The sequence below is a fragment of the Sinocyclocheilus rhinocerous genome, unplaced genomic scaffold, assembly GCF_001515625.1.
Source record: "Sinocyclocheilus rhinocerous isolate Xijiao unplaced genomic scaffold, SAMN03320098_v1.1 scaffold662, whole genome shotgun sequence".
NCBI classification, from domain to species: Eukaryota; Metazoa; Chordata; class Actinopteri; order Cypriniformes; family Cyprinidae; genus Sinocyclocheilus; species Sinocyclocheilus rhinocerous.
This window is the reverse complement of record NW_015639782.1, coordinates 872,305-895,508: the sequence shown is the minus strand read 5'-3', so window position 1 is coordinate 895,508 and position 23,204 is coordinate 872,305. Positions and strand designations below refer to the sequence as shown.

The 23,204-nt window shown below is 38.3% G+C and overlaps 1 protein-coding gene across 1 annotated transcript in view; it reads right to left on the bottom strand.

The window, feature by feature from the left end:
• Nucleotides 1-20,171, bottom strand: part of LOC107751925 (teneurin-2-like) — a 65,386-nt gene extending 45,215 nt beyond the window's left edge. The window contains exon 1 of the mRNA XM_016567703.1: nt 20,159-20,171. The gene's annotated coding sequence lies outside the window, so the exon portion shown is untranslated. The remainder of the gene's footprint in view (nt 1-20,158) is intronic.
• Between the last annotated feature and the right edge of the window lie 3,033 nt (nt 20,172-23,204).

Below are 23,204 nucleotides of genomic sequence, written 5' to 3'. Positions count from 1 at the left end.
ACATGGATTATTTTACAGATCTCCTTGCTACGTTTCTGGACTTGGGAACATTTCAGTTGCGTTGCTGTCTATGCAGGGTCAGATAGCTCTCAGATTCCATCAAAAATATCTTAATTTGTGTTCCAAAGATGAATGAAGGTCTTACGGGTTTAAAACCACATGAGGGTGAGTAATTAATGACAGAATTTTCATTTTTGGGTGAACTAACCCTTTAAATATTTTAAATATTAAATAACATAATAATGCTTTTAGATACATACTACATTAAATTTTTTTTTTTACAATTATTTTTATTTACAAAGAAACATCAATTAACAGATTGTATTGAATGTGAAATTTTGAAGTAGAAAGACTGAAATAGTATTTTCTTGTAAAACATACTCCAATAATCTTTATTTACAATTTTTTTAAATAAAAAAATAAGCCAAAAAAAAAAAAGGATTCCATTTCGATTGATTACTGCCTTCAGCATTATAATACATATAAGAATTATAATACATTATAATGGACATACTAATCCATTGCATGTTATTGTAAATAATTGCAGTATTATAATAATTGTCAATTATAATGCATTTTAATATTTACCTATTCCAGGTCACATTTTAAATAGTGTAATGTGTTACAGCACAAGATCAACAACAAATTTGCTGTACTGTTTTATGTGTTAATTAATTGTAGTTTTTTACAGGCATAGCCATAAATAGTTATTATAACTTTTCATAAATAATATTTATTTGTGATAATATAATACAGTTTGTAATGTAATATATACAGCCTTCATAGAAAGTGCCACAAAATGATTTTCTGTGAGTAGATTAAAGGAACTGGCTGGCAGATCTAATTGGTACTTTAACAAAATCAGTTTAACTTTGTGTGTGCGTTTCATTTCAGTCATTCAATCACTGAAGCCCTGAGGAAATGATGTAGACGCGCTTCTAAAGACTCAGACAGAAAGAGAAGCAAGCATTGAGACCCAAGTCTGTAGGAATTACTCGCACCTCAACAGGTTAAAAAAGTTAACAAATGGGCAGGCAGAAAAGCAGCAGAATCCTGACAGCATTCAGAGCTTTCATGTCGAGCTGGCATGATTCAGCGACAATCTGAGTGACAGCTGAAAGAAAGCAGATCTCTCTCTGTCTTTCCTCTTTGTATTGGGCGGCTGTTGTTTCTTTTTCGTGCCTGTGGAGCTTATTTTGGTCTGTTCGCTCCGAGGCCTGTGTGCAGTTTGTCAGCTGAATCTCTTCCCGATCCGCGTCCTTTCTAGTTCTGCCAAGAAACTTTTATCGCAAGCAGAAGAGAGAGGAGCGCTTAGTCTGCTGAACTCCAGAGGTGCCGCAGGAAACGCGGGAGAGAGGAAGCTCTTTGTAACACGCAGTCTCGGGCTGATTGCAGGATCTTGTGCTTTATCTCTCGCTCCTGTGTGTCTGCGTCGTCTGTTCTTCACAGTGGCGGTAAAGATGGGCTGAGATTGTGAGTCATCAGAGACGGCAGCCACAGGAGGAGGTTCATATGGAGGTGCCGTGTTACTCTCATGTATGACTTCCATTGTGCATTCCTTTACCGTTTCATTCTTCTTATACTAACTTGCTAACACACTATTCCACTCAAGTGGATATGCTTTCTCTCTGTCTGTCTGATGCTCTTGATGCCTGTCTCACTCTCTCTGTCTCATTCTTTTGTCTGTCTCAATTGGTCTGCCTGTCTAACTCTCTCTCTCACAGTTTTTCTCATTCTCTCTCTGCCTGTCTCACTCTATTCTTCTTTCTCAACCTGTCTGACACTCTCCTTTACTATCTCTCCCTGTCTCATACTCTTTCTGTCTCTCATTCTCTCTGCATGCCTCAATCTTTCTACCTGTCTCACCTTTTATCTCTCATTCTTTCTTTCTCATTCGCTGAGCCTATCTATCTCTCTGCCTGTATACCATTCTCCCTGTCTGTCTCACTCTCTATTCAATGGTCTCAAACGCTCTCCTGTCCTCACCCTCTACTTATCTCAGTCTCTCACCTTCATCCTATCACAGATCTTCACACACCTCTCTTTGCCCATGTCACTGTCTCTGCATGTCTAATTTTCTTCTTCTTTTAATGCAGTCTTACTCTCTGCTTTGGTATCTCAATTCAATTAAATTCAATTCAATCTCACTATCTCTCGTACTGTCTCATTCTCTACCTCACTATCTCTCTTCCTGTCTCATTCTCTACCTCACTATCTCTGCCTGTCTCATTCTCTACCTCACTATCTCTCTGCCTGTCTCACTCTCTACCTCACAATCTCTCTGCCTGTCTCACTCTCTACCACACAATCTTTCTGCCTGTCTCACTGTCTACCTCACAATCTCTCTGCCTGTCTCACTCTCTACCTCACAATCTCTCTGCCTGTCTCATTCTCTACCTCACAATTTCACTACTTGTCTCACTCTCTACCTCAGTATCTCAACTGTTTTGGCTCTCACTCTCTCCCTACGTGCTTCACTCTCTACCTTACTATCACTTTTGCTGTCTTACTCTCTACCTCAGTATCTCAGTCCATCTCCTGAGCTGTCTCACTCTCTCCTTACCTCAATTCTCTACTTTACTGTATTTTCAATTTCAATATCAATTTATTTCACTAACTGCCTGTCTGACTCTCTACCTCAATCTACAGTAGCTCTCCTCGTCTCTCTCTCTCCATGTGTCTCACCGTCTCCTTAACTATCTCCACCTCTCACCCTCATCCTATCATGACAGGACCTCACAAACCTCTCCCTCTGCCTCACTCTCTATTCAACTGTCTCAAACTCTCTCCTATCCTCACCCTCTACGTATCTCAGTCTCTCACCTTCATCCTATCACAGATCTTCACACACCTCTCTTTGCCCGTATCACTGTCTCTGCATGTCTAATTTTCTTCTTCTTTTAATGCCGTCTTACTCTCTGCTTTGGTATCTCAATTCAATTCAATTCAATTCAATTCTTCACTATCTTAGGATATTTCTGACTATCTCACACTTTCACTAAATGTCTCACCATACTCACCATCTCAGTCTATCTCTGGCTGTCTCACCCTCTCCGTAACTATCACAATCTCTCATGTTCATCCTATCATGGCAGATCTTACCAAGCCTTTCTCTGCCTATCTTACTATCAATCTCACTATCTCTCTTCCTGTCTCATTCTCTACCTCACTATCTCTCTGCCTGTCTCACTCTTTACCTCATAATCTCTCTGCCTGTCTCATTCTCACACTCTACCTCACTCTCTCTGCCTGTCTCACTCTCTGCCTGTCTCACTCTCTTCCTCACAATCTTTCTGCCTGTCTCCCTCTCTATCTCACAATCTATCTGCCTGTCTCACTCTCTCCCTCACAATCTTTATGCCCGTCTCACACTCTACTTCACTCTCTCTGCCCGTCTCACTCTCTACCTCACTCTCTCTGCCTGTCTTACTCTCTACCTCACAATCTTTCTTCCTGTCTCACTCTCTACCTCAAAATCTTTCTGACTGTCTCACTCTCTACCTCACAATCTCTCTGCCTGTCTCACTCTCTACCTCACAATTTATATGCCTGTCTCACTCTCTACCTCACAATTTCACTACTTGTCTCACTCTCTACCTCAGTATCTCAGTCCATCTCCAGCTGTCTCACTCTCTCCTTACCACAGTTCTCTACTTTACTGTATTTTCATTTTCAATTTCAATATCAATTTATTTCACTAACTGCCTGTCTGACTCTCTACCTCAATCTACAGTAGCTCTCCTCGTCTCTCTCTCTCCATGTGTCTCACCGTCTCCTTAACTATCTCCACCTCTCACCCTCATCCTATCATGACAGGACCTCACAAACCTCTCCCTCTGCCCGTCTTACTCTACACCTCACAATATCTATTCCCGTCTTACTCTCTAAAGCAGTGTTCACACTAACAGCAATTTAATTGCTGGAACTCGACAAGTTGCAGTGCTGTTGGCTTCTAGCAGTTGTTCCAACTCAATTTCAGTATCCATCTCTATCAGGCAGTGGATCACTGTCTGCACTCCCATCGGTAGCAGCACTCGTCATTGCTCATTTGCACATCACATTGCCAACTGTTTCGGTCACTGGAAACTCTATTTGAAAATGAATGATATCTGGTTGCTGCAAATTGCTGTCATTGTAAACGTTTTCTCTGCCTGTCTTTCTCTCTGCATCTTTTGGTTTTGATCCAGCAGGTGGAGATTTACAAGACGGTACTGTCCGTGTGTGTTAGAGACTCCACCCTTCTCCTCACCTCCCCTCTGCTTGCCTATCACACCTTAATCTCATCCCAGAAAATCAATTTTCTCTTCTGTCAAATTTCATCTCACCCTCCGCCTGCGCCCAGACAAGGTCTCTCTTTCTCTCTCTCTATACCTCTCCCTTTCTCACTCGGTCTCTTTCTCAGTTAAAGGAAAGCACTGACACTCTAAGTGTGTCTCTGCTGTCTCTGTCAGCTCTTTTATTTGTTTCAGATGGTCTGGAGGAAACACTGAGATAGCCTTTCTCTCCTCTTCTCCTTCTACAGTCCTCTCTCCATGCTTTTCAAATATGCTCCTTCACCTCTAACGTGTCTCCAATCCTTTTATCTTCCTCAACCTCCTCTCCTTCATTATTTATCTCCTTATCTCTCCATCTGTCTCTGTGTTCTGATTATGCACGCTGATAGCGCCTAATGCTAATTTTGTAATCAATGAAAAAATTAACAAATGAATCAGCGAACTACAATAACTGAAAACATCGAGAGACACGACTCAGACAGATTAACTGCAGCTCAGACACTCTGGATTTCTGCCCTGCACACGTGCGTGCACAGAGGAAGTCTAATGCATTCTGCACCAGTAGGCGGCAATGTTGAGTTAAAACCTGAATACATGATGGGTGTTCAATACAACAGCAAGGGAATGAGACTAATCTAAAGAGGGTGAGAAGAAAAACAGAACCAAAGCTTGCTCGATGTTGGCACCCAAAATGAACGGTTGTTTTAGCACAAGACGTGATCTGCTTTTCTGCCTTCACGCAAATTGTGCACAACATTAAGCTGTCTGCTGTTCTGTGCATCTGTGCAGATCAGGCTATAGATAACAACTTTATTTTCAGTCTCCTGATGAGTATTCACTGAAGGGCTCAGCTATGTGAGGAAATGTGATTAAAATGTATAAATCAATGCATAATATGGATTTGTTGATGTATAATTCACCTGCACATATGAATGGAAGATGTAACTTGCTTGAGAATACATTTAAAGCATAGATTTTTTTAATCCTATCCCAGATTAACAGGCAGAGACAACCAACCATATGGAAGTAATTCGTATGTGAAATATTGTAAACACTGTGGCCGTATCAGAATATTTCTGTTTGTTTGTGCTTTCAACCATACAGCAACAGCTCAGCCAAATACATTAGTTTGGGGTTGGACTTTCTATTAATTTACCAATGACAGAGCATAGATAGATAGATAGATAGATACAGACTGAAGATAGATAGATAGATAGATAGATAGATAGATAGAAATATTAAAAAATATAAATATATAAATGTATAAATAATATATATAAATACAATTTAAATAGATGGAAAAACAGCTAAAAATATATGTATTTTTACATAAAAAAATAAATAAAATGTAAAAATGATTGTAATTCCATTTATCAATGTCTATGTGCATGAGCGCAAGTGTGCTTATGAGTGTGTGTAATTGTAACAACAGTGTGTCATTATTTTAGTGTATTTATTGCCTGATTAAACTGGATTACAGGTGGTTAGTGAATACCAGGCACATTTTGTGCTGAAATACTCTGAGAAAAAAATTGTGAATTTGCCAGAAAATGTGTATATTCGTAAGCATGCGTGTGTACTGTCTTGTCTGTACCATAATTATACAGTGGCAGATGTTTACAGCTGGAATATGCCAGAATTCAAAATGCTGTTCAGCCTGACATGCCAACAGCCCTGCTACAAGGTTACCTTGGACAGTGAGAAAGGAGGGATGGATAGAGCAAGGAAAAATGGGTGAGATAATGCACCAAGGGAGCAATGGAAAGAAAGAGAGAGAAAGGGATGCTATACGTGTGCACGAGAACGACCGAGAAGAAGAGAGACAGAACAAGACAAGTGAAGACAGGGCCCTGAAATGAAGGTTTAAGGTTGTCCTTAAGGTACAGTTACGTGTGTGAGAGACCTGGAGGAAGCTCTTGGCAGTTCCTGTCTGTTTATTTGTGTGCATGAGCGGGAGACGCAGTGAAAAAGAGAAAGAGCGGACGTATGTGCATATCGAAGTAGGGCTGGCAGGATGTCCCTCTATGATTCAGCCGCACCTGTCATCACCGATTAGACCTCTGTGACCACACACACACACACATATAGTCATAAGCAGGTGGCAGGTTTCTCTCTGCTAGAACGGATCCATATGCCCGAGTACTATGCTGGTGTTGGCTGAGCTGCTTCTGACCCAAGTGGAAAGTAAGTCACATGCGAGTGGACGGCCAGGTCCAAACTCACCCCGAGACACTGCTATAAATAACACAAAATGGACAGCAGATACACACACACACACACACACACACGCACACACACACACACACACATATATATGCGTTTTTGAATTTTCAGCAATCTTTGATTCACAGCAGGTGCAGTGCAGTCAAAAAGACATTTCTGCATGTTTTTTTTAGACATTTCAAATGTTTTTTGGCTCCTGGTGTGAAGTCAGCTTTATCTTGCCTTACTGATGTTTTTATTTAAAGCGATAGATCACCCAAAAATGACAAATTCTGTCATCATCTACTCACCCTCATGTCATGCCAAACCTGTTAGACTTTATTTCTTATACAGAACACAAAAGAATACATTTTGAAGAACGTTTTTGTTCATAAGTCAATGGGGTCCAAAATAATTTCTGTAATTTTTGAGTGAACAACCTTTTTAAGAAAAGGTTCCAGACACAATCTGCAACCATTTTCATATTTTTAGGGGAAAATCTGGGTTAAATGGAGCTAATGTGTGATGGCAGAAAGTATAATCAAATTAGCTAAAACACTGAACATACAAAGGAAATCTGCTGAAGTTTCTGCCAAGTTCTGCTCTCACCAAGTCTGTGCGGGTCTGCTGGAAACCAAAATAAACACAATTACTCAGCCACACTTTTATAAGCACTATTGCACCCTAAGATGTTAAATATGAAGTGAACATGAGATGACTTCATATCTGTTCATCATAAAGAATACATGCACTTATTTCCCTACAGATGTTTATATATGAGGCTGGGCTCTTGCATGAATTTCTCTGTAGGCAAGCAAATATATTTTTCATAAAGAAGCATCATCTCTGTCTACATCCCTTCTTCCATTTTTCTTTTTCTTTTTCCCTCTCACTCTTACTACTTACTTTCAACATACATGCACAGGCACTGACATCTTCTAGCGTCCACATACACGAGTTGCATGCAGCTAAATTCTATTATTTATCTTTCATGCCTTGTGCAATTCTTCCACACGGTTCCTCTGACAGGCACTTGAGAATTCAGAGTCTTGTGTTTTGAGGAATCTTCCCATGCTCAAATTTGTCCGATCAGCAAACAATGAATGTGGGAAAATGCTTCTTAGCTCACTTAGCAATTCTCGACAGAGAATCTCACAATCTCACAAAAACACTCTAGGCACTGTGTGTGTGTCATTAAGCTGAGGGACACCCTCTCAGGTCACCTCTCTAACACACTACAACACACGGCAGAAACCAGGACATCCTATCCCTCCATCCACACGCACCTCCACTCAACATATCACACAATTACACAGCCATAATTAGAGTGCAAAAGAGACCTCATATTACTTTAAAGGTAATTTTCCCTTACCTTATTTTTGTGGTCTCACTTGGCCTCCATAATAAACGCGTATTAACTGTTCTAATTTACCACTAAATTAACAAGACTGACCTCAATTAGGACACTAATTGTAAGCTGAGACTATCCTGGACGCCATTTGTAATTGGTTTACAAAGCCTGCTGTAAAGAAAAAAAAAACCTTCTCATCCTCTTTCCACATCTCATCCGAAACAGTAACACATTAGCTTAGCATCCCCACTGACTCCTACGGCAGAAACCAGGACATCCTATCCCTCCATCCACACGCACCTCCACTCAACATATCACACAATTACACAGCCATAATTAGAGCGCAAAAGAGACCTCATATTACTTAAAAGGTAATTTTCCCTTACCTTATTTTTGCGGTCTCCCTTGGCCTCCATAATAAACGCGTATTAACTGTTCTAATTTACCACTAAATTAACAAGACTGACCTCAATTAGGACACTAATTGTAAGCTGAGACTATCCTGGACGCCATTTGTAATTGGTTTACAAAGCCTGCTGTAAAGAAAAAAAAAACCTTCTCATCCTCTTTCCACATCTCATCCGAAACAGTAACACATTAGCTTAGCATCCCCACTGACTCCTAAGGCCTCAATCTACTCACAGTGAAGTTCTTTTTCGATCTTTGCTTAGGTGTAAAAGAAGTTCGAAATACCTTTGCAGTGGTATAATGTTAGTGAACAGACTGTTTTTGCTACTGTACCTTAATAAGGAATGAATAGGTGCTGTTACATAAACATGCACAGGCATATTCTAATGAACCTACTCAAATGAGGTTGATACCAACAACCTCACCCTTAAAAAAATGAACAAAACTACATTTTGTTTAAAGAAAAAATGACCCAAGCTGTTTCCAAAATCGCATACTGAGTAGGTCCATGTTGCCATTGTCATGTGACCTACAGAGTCAGTTGCATCACTGCAGTGCCATTGCACACATGCTGTCCCGTTGCCTCATGGGAGAGTAAAGTGTACATTGGACGCACACTTCAGATTCTCGTGGAAGTATTTGGTCATCTGGGTACTTTTTGACTGTTGTTTTATGAATATTATGAATTTAGACATAATACTCATTTCACATTTGCCTACTATATACTATATAATACAGTAGACAATTACACTGAATATGGTTAGGTAATGGATTTATGTGTTTGTTTTATCACTCAATGAACAGTGTAAATTCTGGTCATAAAGCAAAACCTGTTGAGAATAACGTTTGCCATTTCATGTTGAAGGCTGAAGGTTGAAGGTTGAAGGTAAGAAAATAACTTAAAGAGATAGTTGACCCCAAAATGAACATTTTCAGTTCCCTTTGACTTCCATTGTATGGGCAAAAAAGTCAAAATTTGGTTACTAACATTCTTCAAAATAACTTCTATTGTGTTTCACAGAAGAAAGTAAGCCATACATGTTTGAAACAACATGAGGGTGGGTAAATGATGCCAAAATGTTGATTTTTGGATGGACTATCCCTTTAATATATTACTTCCATAATGAGCAAATATGTATTGCAATGAAACACATTTTTGAGTAACATGTTATTGATAAACCAACACTGATTATAACTTGCCAACTGACATTAGTCATAGATGGACATAGATGACAAACATATATACAGTATATATTCCCCCAGTAAGAGCTCAGTTGGGGTTTATCAGGAAGGTGTTTAAATGTGTGTGTGTGTGTGTTTACGTGAAATGGCATGTTTATGGAGTGGGACATGGAAAAGGTGAGGCTGCAGGGTACAGCCACAGCAAATGAGAAGCCTGGTCAAAGGGCTTTGAAGTTGAACTACAAAGCACCAGGAGATTCCCATGGGCTCTGCGTATATGTATGTGTGTTTTTTATTAGAGTCTTGGCTTCTGTCTCTTGGGGGAGGGGCAAGTTCAAATACACAGTTAATGAGTGAAGCAGCCATCAGTAGCATCCTAATCTATCAGAGAAGCACAATACTCACACAAACACACAAATACACAAATACACACACACACTTTCTCCAGGGGCCCAACCCAACAAAATGATGCAACTGAAAACTCATTGCCTGCACTCCAAAGGTTGTTCATCACTCGTCCCCTTTGTTCAGAACACAAACATGCATTGAATCTATCATTCATACGCACAGTAAAATACACTGGGTGAAAATGTGTTGGGTAACTCTCACAAAAGACTGTCAGCCCAAAATCTAAAGAAAATAAAAGATATAAAAATATAGTATTAGTATAAAGTAAAGTATAATGTAAAATAAACTATTTTCAGGTCCATAAATATTTGTTTTGCATTGTGATATTATGTTCATGATAATTAAGCACATTTCCCCCCAGCTTCTCATTACCTTAATGTGTCCAGATTCTTTTCAGTTTTTTTTTTGTAATTCCCACTATTTCCATAATATGCAATTATTCTGATTGCATATGTCTGTTTGATTACTGTAACAGTGTTTTTGGCACTGTATTACAGTAATAAAAGTACAGTAAGCAAATATTAGAAGTCATGGTGTGTAAACACAATCATAATATAATAGTCTTTTAATTACAATAATGCGTAATTTGAGAAATATGGTGCATTTTTATAATAATAATAATAATTATTATTATTATTATTGTTGTTGTTGTAATTATCTATATGTAACAGCATTTTTTCTCTGTATTAAATTATTCTTTAAAAAATACAGTACAGTACAAGTACAGTTAGCATAAATTAGAAAACAGTTTGTAATTAATAATAATAATAATAATAATAATAATAATAATACTGGAGGGAAAATGTGCTTAATTTTGCTGAAAACATGCCTTAAACAAAACTTAAAAACAAATACAAATATAATTCCCAAAAAAAAAGGAAACTGAACATTCTTGACCGTTTTCATGAGAATTACCTATTTCCTTAGCATTAATGAACAATATAGAGTACAGATATAGAGATAAAGGTATACAGAAAGATTTAGAGTGTATATGAGAAAAAGAGCCACAAACACATCTGACAAGAGTCTGTCACTGCAGAGCTGAATACAGTGCAGGAATGGCAGGTCCTCTGCAAACCCCCTTATCAAGACACAAAGAGATGAGTCTGTGGTATGCAGTTTCTGTATGCAGTGCGTGCATGTGTGTGTTGTGCCTAGAGGCTCATCCATTCACATTAGCGACAGGAAATGAGAGGCAGCTGAAATCACGAGCTAGATCAATGGCACACAGAGATAGACACACTCGCCCTATCTCTCTGTCTTCATTATGGCCGCCTCCCTCCATCTCTGTCTCTCTCTCTGCTGTCAGTATGAGACATTCTGACGTATCTCAAGTCTGTCTCCAGCACTCAGGGATCCAACCCTCTCGCACGTCCCAGGTGAGATTATATCAGCACTTTTTCTTGATATATTTTCATATTGTTTATATTTTATATCCTCCTTTTCCCACATTTCCCTTTCTTTTCCTGTGAGATCAGCAAATTCTTGATGTCTGTGATTGCGATTGTTTATTTGTATGCTAGTACTGCATCATTGTCTTCGAAGTTATGAAATATTTAGCCTTGTTTTCCATATGCGAGCTTGTCTGACAGATTCATTCCAGTTTAAAGCGGCACATAATCCTCATGTCCGGCTCACAGACTCGCCACGTGGCGTCATTGATTACAGATATCAGTGAAAGTGACCGCCTCAAATCTCATGGGTGATTATAAACAGTTTGTGAGCTGAAATCAATCTAATACCTTCAAGAGTCTCATTCATTGTGGGGTCAACGCTGACGACTGTACGGTTTGTCTTTTTAGTGACAGCCCTTGATCTGTTGGATGCCACCAAACAGTCAATGATAGAGGTTAGTGAAAGTTTTACTTCAGAGAAGGACCTTTGTTTGACAGGGAGGGACACACATGAAAAGAGGGGAAGGCCAGCTGCAGACGGACAGTACGGGTCAGCCAGAGCAGCGGTGGGCGTCTGCTGTCAGACCAAAGACCGCTGCTAACATTAGCACTGGAGTGGGAGCTCGTGTGCATGCGATCGGCTGACCACCGTGCCAGAAATGAAACACATCAATCAAAACCGACAAGGACAAAGATGAACGGCGGAGAAGATAGGAGTTGAAAGCTGCCCTTCACACGCACTCTCTCCTCGTCTTTAGAGAGATTCTGCTCTAATGTGTGCCAGCACAAGCTCTCTACTCGCTCACTCTCTATCTCTCTCCCGCCCACCCGGCCGTACTGAAGCGAACTTGTGTCCCTTTGCCCTTGATGTGACTTCTCTTGACCTACAACAGTCTGTTGAGAGTCACCAGCTTCCAGTCTACATCTCCTGCTGCTCCCGAACCAGGAATACACTATACACGCCATATGCTTCACGTTCCCCATGTACCATATGTTGGTACAGTATCAAAGTCCAGTATCCTCTTTCGCTCACTGTCTCTGTGTCCCTCATGACTGCCGTGAGATGACATGCCGAGGTCACCTCGGAGCCACAGTGACAATGTGGAATAAAGCTGCTCGTCTAACACACTCCTGCTCACTTCAGATCGCGCTATATGTGGAGAATAATGCACGGCAATCAGCTATTTTTTTGTGCAAGTGGCGTTTATCGGTTTTTGCAAATGGACTCTTCATATATATTTTTATATAAAATAAATAAATAAAACTTAAAACTAATAAATAATTTTGATACATTTTGCACTAAATAAATTTGTAATTTTAATACATTTATAATGAATTTAACAATTTTATATTAATAGTTACAATAATTCAATACATTTATATTAATAATAATGTAAATTAAAGATTTCTAATGAATGAATGAATACTAATAACACTGTAATAAAAAAATATGATATATTTTGGAATTAATACATTTGTATGATCATGTAATAATTGATTATATAATAAATGTAATAATTTCATATACAATTTTTTAATCATTTAATAATTAAATTGAACCCAAATCCAAAATATACTACTAAATAAAAAATAACTAAATAACTAAAATGTTAAATAATAATACAAATGATACTTTGCAATAAATCATTTTGATGCATTTTGCATTAAATACTTTTCTAATTTGTATAATTTACCAATTCATAATACATTTAATAATTTTATATTAATGGCTATTATTATTTTTATTATTATATAAATATAATATAAATAAAAAATCGTATAAATAATTTTGTAATTTTAGAAATTGAATAATAACAATTACATTAAATACAAAAATACTACGAAAAAAAGAAAGAAAGAAAGAAAGAAAGAAAGTTGTGCATTATCCAGATATCCCACAATCAGCAGGCAATGTTAAAATGTTGCTCAAGGTTCCTAACCCTTGACCCTCACGCTAAAATCTGATTGTTGATGGATGTTGTTCCAGGACCAAGAATCCAAGAAATTGGTATATCACATGCTTCTCAGCAAGTATGTATAACTTGTCTATGGTGTGTATTTAGTGTGTTAGTGTATATAGCTCTTTTAGCTATGTCAGTGTGCCATATAAGTGAGTTGTCGTCTTCCTGTTGCTGATCTGATGCTGTGTTGTTCCTCTCCGGGCTCTGAGCCATCCAGACTGCAGCCTGTGGAATCAGCATGTAGCCTGATGGAGTCTAAACCTTGTTATCTCTCTTACACATTCCATCTGCCCCTGTCCACTCTCCCTCTTCCTTTCTTTGATCACTCTGGGCCAATGAATCAAGCAGTCTTTAGCGCAGACGAGACCACGAGGGAGCTGCTGAGCGTTTGTCTTCTCCACAACATATGATGACAGACCTGTTTCTCTTTTGCATCAGGACCGCTCACCTGTATCCTAGCAACCCCATCCCAGCTGTAGCAGCCTCACAACACAGTGCCGAGAGTGATGTCATGAATGCATGCAAAGTCTCTTCTCGATGCACTCTTGTTTCAACTTTTTTTTTCTCCTCTCATCCTGTTTGTTTTTCTGTTTCATCATTTCTTGTTTTGCTTATGTCACTTTGATGCATCTCTTCTCATTTTGGGCTCACTTTCTTTCTCATTTTAATGCTTATTTAATCTTGATGCTTCACTTCTCGTTTAGTCCCATCTGGTCTCATCCCTTATTGCTTCTCTTCTGTACTCATTATTTTGTCTCATCTTTTTCTTTTGACCCATCTGATCTCTTCTCTTCTCTTCTCTTCTCTTCTCTTCTCTTCTCTTCTCTTCTCTTCTCTTCTCTTCTCTTCTCTTCTCTTCTCTTCTCTTCTCTTCTCTTCTCTTCTCTTCTCTTCTCTTCTCTTCTCTTCTCTTCTCGTTCATCTCATCTTGATGTTTCCCTCTCAATTGGCCTCATCTTGAGCTACTTTGTACAAATTTTGTATTATGTCTTTCCCTGGTCTTGACTCATCATGTCTATTGTCATCTCATCAGGTCTCATTTCTACTCAATGCTCTCTTTTCTTGTTTTGACACTTTTCTTCTTTCATCATCCTTTTTTTTTGTCTCACTTTGACACATTCTCATTTTGTTCTAACCTTAAAGCTTCTCTTCTGTTCTCATTGTGTATTATTTTGTCTGTTCTTTTACTACTGACTCATTATCTGGTGTTAATGCTTCTCATCTCATCTCATCTCTGTTTTCTGGTCCATCTTGACGTTTCCCTCTTGTTTGGCCTGATCTTGTGTTTTTTCCCTGGTCTCATCTTTTCTCATTTTGTTTTTCTCATTTTATCTCACTTTAATGCTTGTCTTCTTTTCTCATTTAGTCTTTGTCTCATCTTTTTCTATTGACTCATAGTATCTGGTCTCAATGCTTCTCTGCTCATCTCATCTGTGTTTCGCTTGTCTCATCTTGACGTTTCCCTTCTCGTTTGACCTCATCTCGTTATTTTGTCTAATCACTTTCCCTGGTCTTGTCTCATCATGTGTGTTCTTATCTTATCTCATCTCATCGGGTCTCATCTCAACTCTTATCTCGTTTTGACACTTCTCTTCTCATTTTTGTGTTATTTTGTCTCAATCAGTCTTATTTTGTCTCAACACTTCTATTAACACTTCATCTCATCTCTATCTCTCTGGTTTCATCTTGGTGTCTCTCTTCTCGTTTGGTCTTATCTTTTGTCTTGTCTCATATTGATGTTTCTCTTCTCATTTGGTCTCATCTTGTTGCGTCCCTTTTCTCTTATTGTTGACTTTAGTCTCACTTTAATTATTTTCTTCTATTCTCATCTTGTGTTTATTTTCTTCCTTTCTTTGATCACTCTGGGCCAATGAATCAAGCAGTCTTTAGCGCAGACGAGACCACGAGGGAGCTGCTGAGCGTTTGTCTTCTCCACAACATATGATGACAGACCTGTTTCTCTTTTGCATCAGGACCGCTCACCTGTATCCTAGCAACCCCATCCCAGCTGTAGCAGCCTCACAACACAGTGCCGAGAGTGATGTCATGAATGCATGCAAAGTCTCTTCTCGATGCACTCTTGTTTCAACTTTTTTTTTCTCCTCTCATCCTGTTTGTTTTTCTGTTTCATCATTTCTTGTTTTGCTTATGTCACTTTGATGCATCTCTTCTCATTTTGGGCTCACTTTCTTTCTCATTTTAATGCTTATTTAATCTTGATGCTTCACTTCTCGTTTAGTCCCATCTGGTCTCATCCCTTATTGCTTCTCTTCTGTACTCATTATTTTGTCTCATCTTTTTCTTTTGACCCATCTGATCTCTTCTCTTCTCTTCTCTTCTCTTCTCTTCTCTTCTCTTCTCTTCTCGTTCATCTCATCTTGATGTTTCCCTCTCAATTGGCCTCATCTTGAGCTACTTTGTACAAATTTTGTATTATGTCTTTCCCTGGTCTTGACTCATCATGTCTATTGTCATCTCATCAGGTCTCATTTCTACTCAATGCTCTCTTTTCTTGTTTTGACACTTTTCTTCTTTCATCATCCTTTTTTTTTGTCTCACTTTGACACATTCTCATTTTGTTCTAACCTTAAAGCTTCTCTTCTGTTCTCATTGTGTATTATTTTGTCTGTTCTTTTACTACTGACTCATTATCTGGTGTTAATGCTTCTCATCTCATCTCATCTCTGTTTTCTGGTCCATCTTGACGTTTCCCTCTTGTTTGGCCTGATCTTGTGTTTTTTCCCTGGTCTCATCTTTTCTCATTTTGTTTTTCTCATTTTATCTCACTTTAATGCTTGTCTTCTTTTCTCATTTAGTCTTTGTCTCATCTTTTTCTATTGACTCATAGTATCTGGTCTCAATGCTTCTCTGCTCATCTCATCTGTGTTTCGCTTGTCTCATCTTGACGTTTCCCTTCTCGTTTGACCTCATCTCGTTATTTTGTCTAATCACTTTCCCTGGTCTTGTCTCATCATGTGTGTTCTTATCTTATCTCATCTCATCGGGTCTCATCTCAACTCTTATCTCGTTTTGACACTTCTCTTCTCATTTTTGTGTTATTTTGTCTCAATCAGTCTTATTTTGTCTCAACACTTCTATTAACACTTCATCTCATCTCTATCTCTCTGGTTTCATCTTGGTGTCTCTCTTCTCGTTTGGTCTTATCTTTTGTCTTGTCTCATATTGATGTTTCTCTTCTCATTTGGTCTCATCTTGTTGCGTCCCTTTTCTCTTATTGTTGACTTTAGTCTCACTTTAATTATTTTCTTCTATTCTCATCTTGTGTTTATTTCTCTTGTCTTAATGCTTCTCTTCTCATCTCTATTTATTCTATTCTATTCTATTCTTGCTTGTCCCATTTTGTGTTATTTTGCCTAATCCCTTTCTTTAGTCTTACTGTATCTCATCTTGGCTATTCTTGTCTTGTCTCACCTCATATCATCAGGTCTCATTTATCAAGTTATTTTGTGTATTTTTCTTTTGTCTCATCTCATCTTGACACTGCTCTTTGCATCTCTTCCTCTTGTCTTTTCTTTTGTCCTTTCTTTTCCTCTCCTAGAAAACCTCTCCTAGAACTAGAGAACTGTTCTGCACACCTGTGTTTGTATGTAAGTATGTGTGTGTGTGTGAATGTAAGCCACAGGGAGCTGAAATGTGTTAGTACGAGCATCTGTGAGTCCTCCTCTCCTGGTGCTGAATTCGGGTTTTCAGGGGCTATGATGCCGTTCTGGGACAGTTATCCATCCCCAAAGAGAATGAAGCAAAAAGGAGTCTTTCAGGCCTCCAGTAAAAGATGAGGAAATAAAAATAACTTCTTCATTCTCTCCCCTGTGCGTTCTCTCCATTCCCAAGGAGATTGGGCAGCTCTCAGCAGACTAGCAGCCACGTCTGTGTTCGGGAAAATGCTGCAGTGGCACATTTATCTATTTGTGGGGACACACTAATATACGAACACGCACACAGATGTGAACACGTCCATAAACACACTGTCAGAGAGCTTAAGCAGGGTCAGTTTCCGGCAGTTAAGACCTCCATCCACTGAATACTGCTTACAGTACAGCTAGAATTACCTTTTGAAAAGTAAATACACATTTACTGAATGAATCCTCCCCCTGGAATGAATCCTGTTCAGACCAAAATAAAAGTTCAACCTCAAACAATATACAGCTGTTATATGACTCACTACTATTTGATAAGTGTTTGGACACTAAGTACTAATAAAAAATACATACAATTCATTGCACTACATAACAAAACAAAACATCAGTGGCATATGCAAACAAATGATGCTAGAGCTTTTGCCAGTACTAGCTCCACTTTCGCTTTCTGGGCTATTTTTGAAATTACTTTCAATTTAATTCATCCACAGATGCAGTTCATCACACTGGTGTAGTATCATCACAAAACCAGAACATTTGTTTGTATATTTATTTAATTTTAATTTGTAATCTTTAAAATAAATAGCACTTAAATTGATATTCTGTTATATAATGCATAGACTACCATCCAAAATTTTGGGGCCAGGAAGTTTATTTTATTTTATTTTTTTTTAAGAAATGCATTTTAGCAAGAATACATTAAATTGATCAAAAGTGACAGCAAATATGTTTATAATGTCACACAAGATTTCAATAATAAAAAAAAGCTGTTCTTTTGAACTTATTCACCAAAAAATCCTGCAAATGTATCAAAAATATGTATCATGATTTTCACAAAAAATATTAGGCAGCACAACAAGATTTTCAAGATTGATAATAAGAAGAAATGCTTCCTGGGCAGCAAATTAGCATATTAAAATGATCACATGTTCAGAAATATCATGTGACACTGAAGACTGGAGTAATGACTGCTGAAAAAAAAAAAAAAATCAACGTCGCCATCATGGTAATAAATTACATTTTTAAATATACTACAATATAGTTTCAAATAATAATAATAATAATAATAATAATAATACACAATATAATTGTCTTTCTGTATTTTTGTAAATCAATTAAATGCAGTCTTGGTGAGCATAAGAGACTTCTTTCAAAAAGCATAAAAACTTAAAGACCCCAAACTTTTAAATGGCACTTTCAATGATCACTTCAGTGTCCACACACTGTTGATATCTGTGTGGTTTTATCTGTGAGCTGGGTTTCAGACTGCACAAAAGAGCGTGGAGCACTGAAGGACATGGGAAAGGCAGACGGGTAGTTGAATACATGTACAGCGGCGCAGGCAGGAAGAACAAGGGTGCTTGTGCTGACTCCTGCACTTGCTGACTGCCCCATCTGTTGAGCGGGGTCCCCAGAGAGAAGAGGGGCAGCGAGGGTCCATGTGACACATCTGCCCCTTGCTTAGGGCTTTTAAATAGAGACACAGAGGGGACTGAGGCATCCTGCCAGAGCAAAACTCCCCAGCCCAGGTGTGCTTCTAATAGAGGCCACAGAAAGACAACCTCTACCTCTGTGTGCGCTTTTGTTTGTCTATGTGGCTTTGTGGCTCTATCCTTGTCGCACTTTCTCTCTGATGTTCATTGAGAGTGTACCTTTTTCTCATTTTCTCTTGCGTTCTCATGCTGTTCACACCCTCAGTATTAAACTCATCCAGTGTGAAGAGCGAGGACTCATTTCTGTTCTCCACTGGGGGTCCTTACGATGCTCCGTGAGGTGTGAGGGGAAGGCCACCGCTTCTCCATTACCCAATAACTGACGTTCGCATACACTCACAAAACACGAAACCAGAGAGGTCTTATTGAAAATAATAACACCCTCGAGCGTGTCCTTCACGGACGCAGTGTGGGGTTAAAGACTCACGGCAGTGCTTTGCATTTAAAGTGTCCTCCACGATCAGAGGCCGACATTGACTTTAGGTTGACATGGATATTCAGAGAGTAAACAAGCATTTTGTAAATAGACTGAAATAATTATTCATGAGTATATGTAGTTTACATGACTAGTAAATTCAAATTTTAAATTGGACCAGTAACACAAAATAATATGAAATCCTCTGATTAAAATTAGTACCATCAATGGTGAGATTCACTCATTCCACCTTTACTCAATTCATTCTCAAATAAACTAGCTGTTAAGAGAGTCTTACTCAATATTTGATTAATAAGCGAGAACCCAGCTGTAATACAATGACTTTTTTTTTTTGAATTTCCTTTGATCACTCAAGCATTCATACATATCTGTAATTAAATAAATAAACGTCCTTTACAAAAGAACTCTGGGAAATCTAAGAAACATCTAAACCTGTTTCTACCTAGTAAAAAATAAATTAAAATCTAACTGTCGCTATTTTTTCATGGTAACTTATTTCAAAATTGTGACTTTATGTATCATAATGTCACTTTGGTAACACTTGAAGCCTTTATGCATAATGCATCATAAAGGTATTCATAATGTACACTATAATGCATCACATTTTTTCAAAAATAACTAAAAAAAAGTTAAAATGCATTATGATATTAGCATATTCCTGGTTGTTTCTAATGTGTTTTAATGCATTGCACTTTGTTTTTGTTTTTTTTAACTCTGTTGCATAATTGTGCTTGTGTAAAAATCAGAGTCCTTTTAAGAATCAGCTGGTTAAAGCCAGCTGGGCAGCTTAGATGCAAAAAGCACAAGCTGAAACGTTGCTTTTAATAATTCAGATCTTAACAATGTAACTGGTGAGTTCTAGTCACAGATCACCCAGTATGATTTAGGTAACATTTCTACATTTCTCCTCAGGCACATTCAATAATGAGAAGCATCTGGATAAAATATGCACACACATACAGTACACACACACAATCTAATGATGAATAGCCTACTTAATCTCTATGTGGAATTAAATGATCTGCTTATTGCTATCACCGAATCAGTGTTTGTACAGATATAAGTGCTCATTATAATGCCTAAATGAGTCTCTCAATCGATTATAAAAAGTACATTATAGTCAATAAAAAGCTCATTGAAAGGCTAAAAAAGAGAGAATGAGATATTTTACCGATGAAGTAGGACAGCAGGATGGCCAGCAGGGCGGCTATTAGTGGTGATACTCGCTAACATAGCCTTAATGCTACAATAGATTATTGATGAAACTTGTACAATTTAGCATTGTACTTAAATAATTTAGCAGTTAATTACTGCTCTGAGCCCCATGCTGGTGTTTCCTGCCCTGCAAATGAGGACTTTCGTCTCACATAAAGCACAGTCGTGCCAGGAGCACGGATGCAGTTTTAAAAAGAGATGTCGTGTAAAATGGATTAGCTGCGGTCATGTTGCTGTTGTGATTAGCCTGGGGTCCTGGAGTTTGTCGTGTTTTATCAGGTCCGTTCACTATTAAGACCAAATCAAGAGGCGGAGAGCCTTTCTGTGGTCAGGTATCTGCCTGAGAGGCTTGTCTCTGGATCGGCCCCCACACCCTACCCCCCAGATACATCCGTCTCTCATACCTCTAACCTACGAGGGAAACGGCCACAGGCTGCTCACTCCTGTGATCTTTAATAGCCTCTTTCTACAAGATGCCTTCCAATATCTCTGGACACGTTCCAGCGGCGGATTCCATTTCCAGAGCTGATTTTTGTTCCGTCGTGCTCCAGCCCTTCCATTACCCCCAACTCTTATCGGCCTATCCCCATACATTCCTCTATCATCCCACACTCACCCATGGATGGACAGACTGAACCCCCCTGGAATCTGGCCTGATGGGACAACTGGGGTCAGCGCCTAACTAACCCGTCACGATGTACTTTTAAGTTTTAACCTACAGTGCACTCTTACATTCAGTACATATACACAAGAGAACATGACCAGGGATTTGTTATTGACATTACCGTTTGAGATTCAGTATTGGCATCTTGTATTATCTGTTTAAAATTTTAAACGTATATTTTAGAGACGATACTGCCAGTTTGTCAGTTTATGATTGTGGAGCAAAAACAGACAAATCTGGCAGCATTGTGTCTAAATTTTAAGGTCTAAATAAAGAAACAGAAAGAGTTTTATGCTGGTTTGCTTTTCCTAATTCAGTGAGTCACTAGTTTCAATCCTGAATGAACCAATGTTTTAAACAAATACATAGGTCGAATGAATAATGCAGTTACTAACTCATAATTAGTCACTTTTTGGTTCTTGAATAAGCATTTTTGAATGAATCAGTTAAATAAATGATTCACAGACTACCTCATAATGACAGTCACTTGTTTCATTCCTGAATTAATTTGTGTTTTGAATGAATTAGATAAATGAACGATTCAATGACTCACTTATAAGGACAGTGGCTGTATTTGGAATAGCATATTAGCAGAATACTATTACTATTGTAGCCATATCCTTAGAAGACAGAAATAGCAAGAGTAATATTATAGTATCATATTCAGAATTGAGTGAGTCATTTGTTTAGATACTATTTGAGTCAATGTTTTAATTTAATTGGTTCAATGAATAATTAAATGAATCACTCATAAAGACAATCACTTCTTTTGTTCCTGAGTGAATCAACATGCTTGAGTGAATCAGCTGAGTAAATGATTCAATGACTCATTCAAAGAGAGTCACGTGTTTCCTTCCTAAAGGAATCAGTCTTTTTGACAGAATAATTTGCACATATGGGTCAATAACTTCACTCATAAAGACGTGTTGCCACCTACTGGTGAAACGATTAAAATGACTAAATGTCTGAAATACACAAACACAGACAAATGGAGTTATACAAACAGCGAAAAATACCAGTGTTGGAAGATTGTATACCAGCACTCACAGTGAAGACACCCTTCTCACATTTAATTTGTCCCTTTAAAAAAAAACTTAAGTCTGATTTCTTAAAAAAAAATCACTTCTCCATGGCATGACTCCATACCCAACACGTCTGTCTCTGCTCATCTCACCACAAGCCTACAGGGGTGAAGGACAGTGTATGCAGCGCCTCAGTGTGGAGCAGTGGACATATGGCACACGAACACGCGGCACCGCAGGCCTGTCCCGGCCCTCCGAGGGACACTTACACAACAAAGTCACTCAATAATTCAAAAGCCTCAGCTCCTTTCAGGTACAACAAACACATACTATACAGAGACACACTTCACTGAGACCGTACATAGCGGTTTGATTTTCTAGTATGGGGTCATTTCCGTCGAGCTGATGAAAAGAAAAAATATAGACAGGAGGATATTGCTGTGTACTTCACAGTGAGATTAATCATTACAGCCTCATAAACGGACTCTTGGCGCAGACAAACAGGAGGTGATTTGTTAATATGCAGCCTCAGCACCGAGACTACCGTGAGACAGAACATACTCGCTGATAATCAGCGTTAAGCTTCCAAAAACATCATAAATGCAGTTCATAGACCACAGAGCCATGTAACAACAGTCTGGCAGGATTCCACAGAATGTTTTTCACAATGGTGCGCAATTCTGAAAGATCTAACAAATCACTTTTACCCCTGACTAGCTTTAAAAGTGTCATTTTTGTACTAAACAGAATTGTTCCAAAACACTCCTGCTTCCCTTGCCTCCCATTGTTTGAACAAACAGCTAATCCGAACCTAAAATTGAAACAAAACGTTTGTCGGCGGAAGTCTATTGTTGCATGAGCTCAGAATTTTTTTAATAAAAGTATAGGATTTATCTGGTGTCATCATGGTTGCCCAAGGCTGCCACAGATGGGTTGTTGTACTTGCTTGTTGTACTTTCAATCACATGTTGTTCATCTTTGAAAAATGCTACAAGTTTGATACAATTTTCAATAAAAAAAAATATAAAAAAAATTGGAATATGCTGAATTGAGAATGAAAGCTGTAACAGAAGTCAGTTTTCTCTTTGTGGTATACAGTAGGAAGAAAGTAAGTCAGACATGAGGTTGAGTAAATGATGACAGAATTAATATTTATTGATATTTAACACAGGTAAAAAAAAAAAAAAAAAAAAAGAACAAACTTTTAAAAAAATAAAGTGCTCTATTTTCGCACACTAATTTTGTACTTAATATACTAAAATTATTCTTTAGTACTTCTTAAGATAATCTTAAGAACATCTAAGTGTACTCAACTG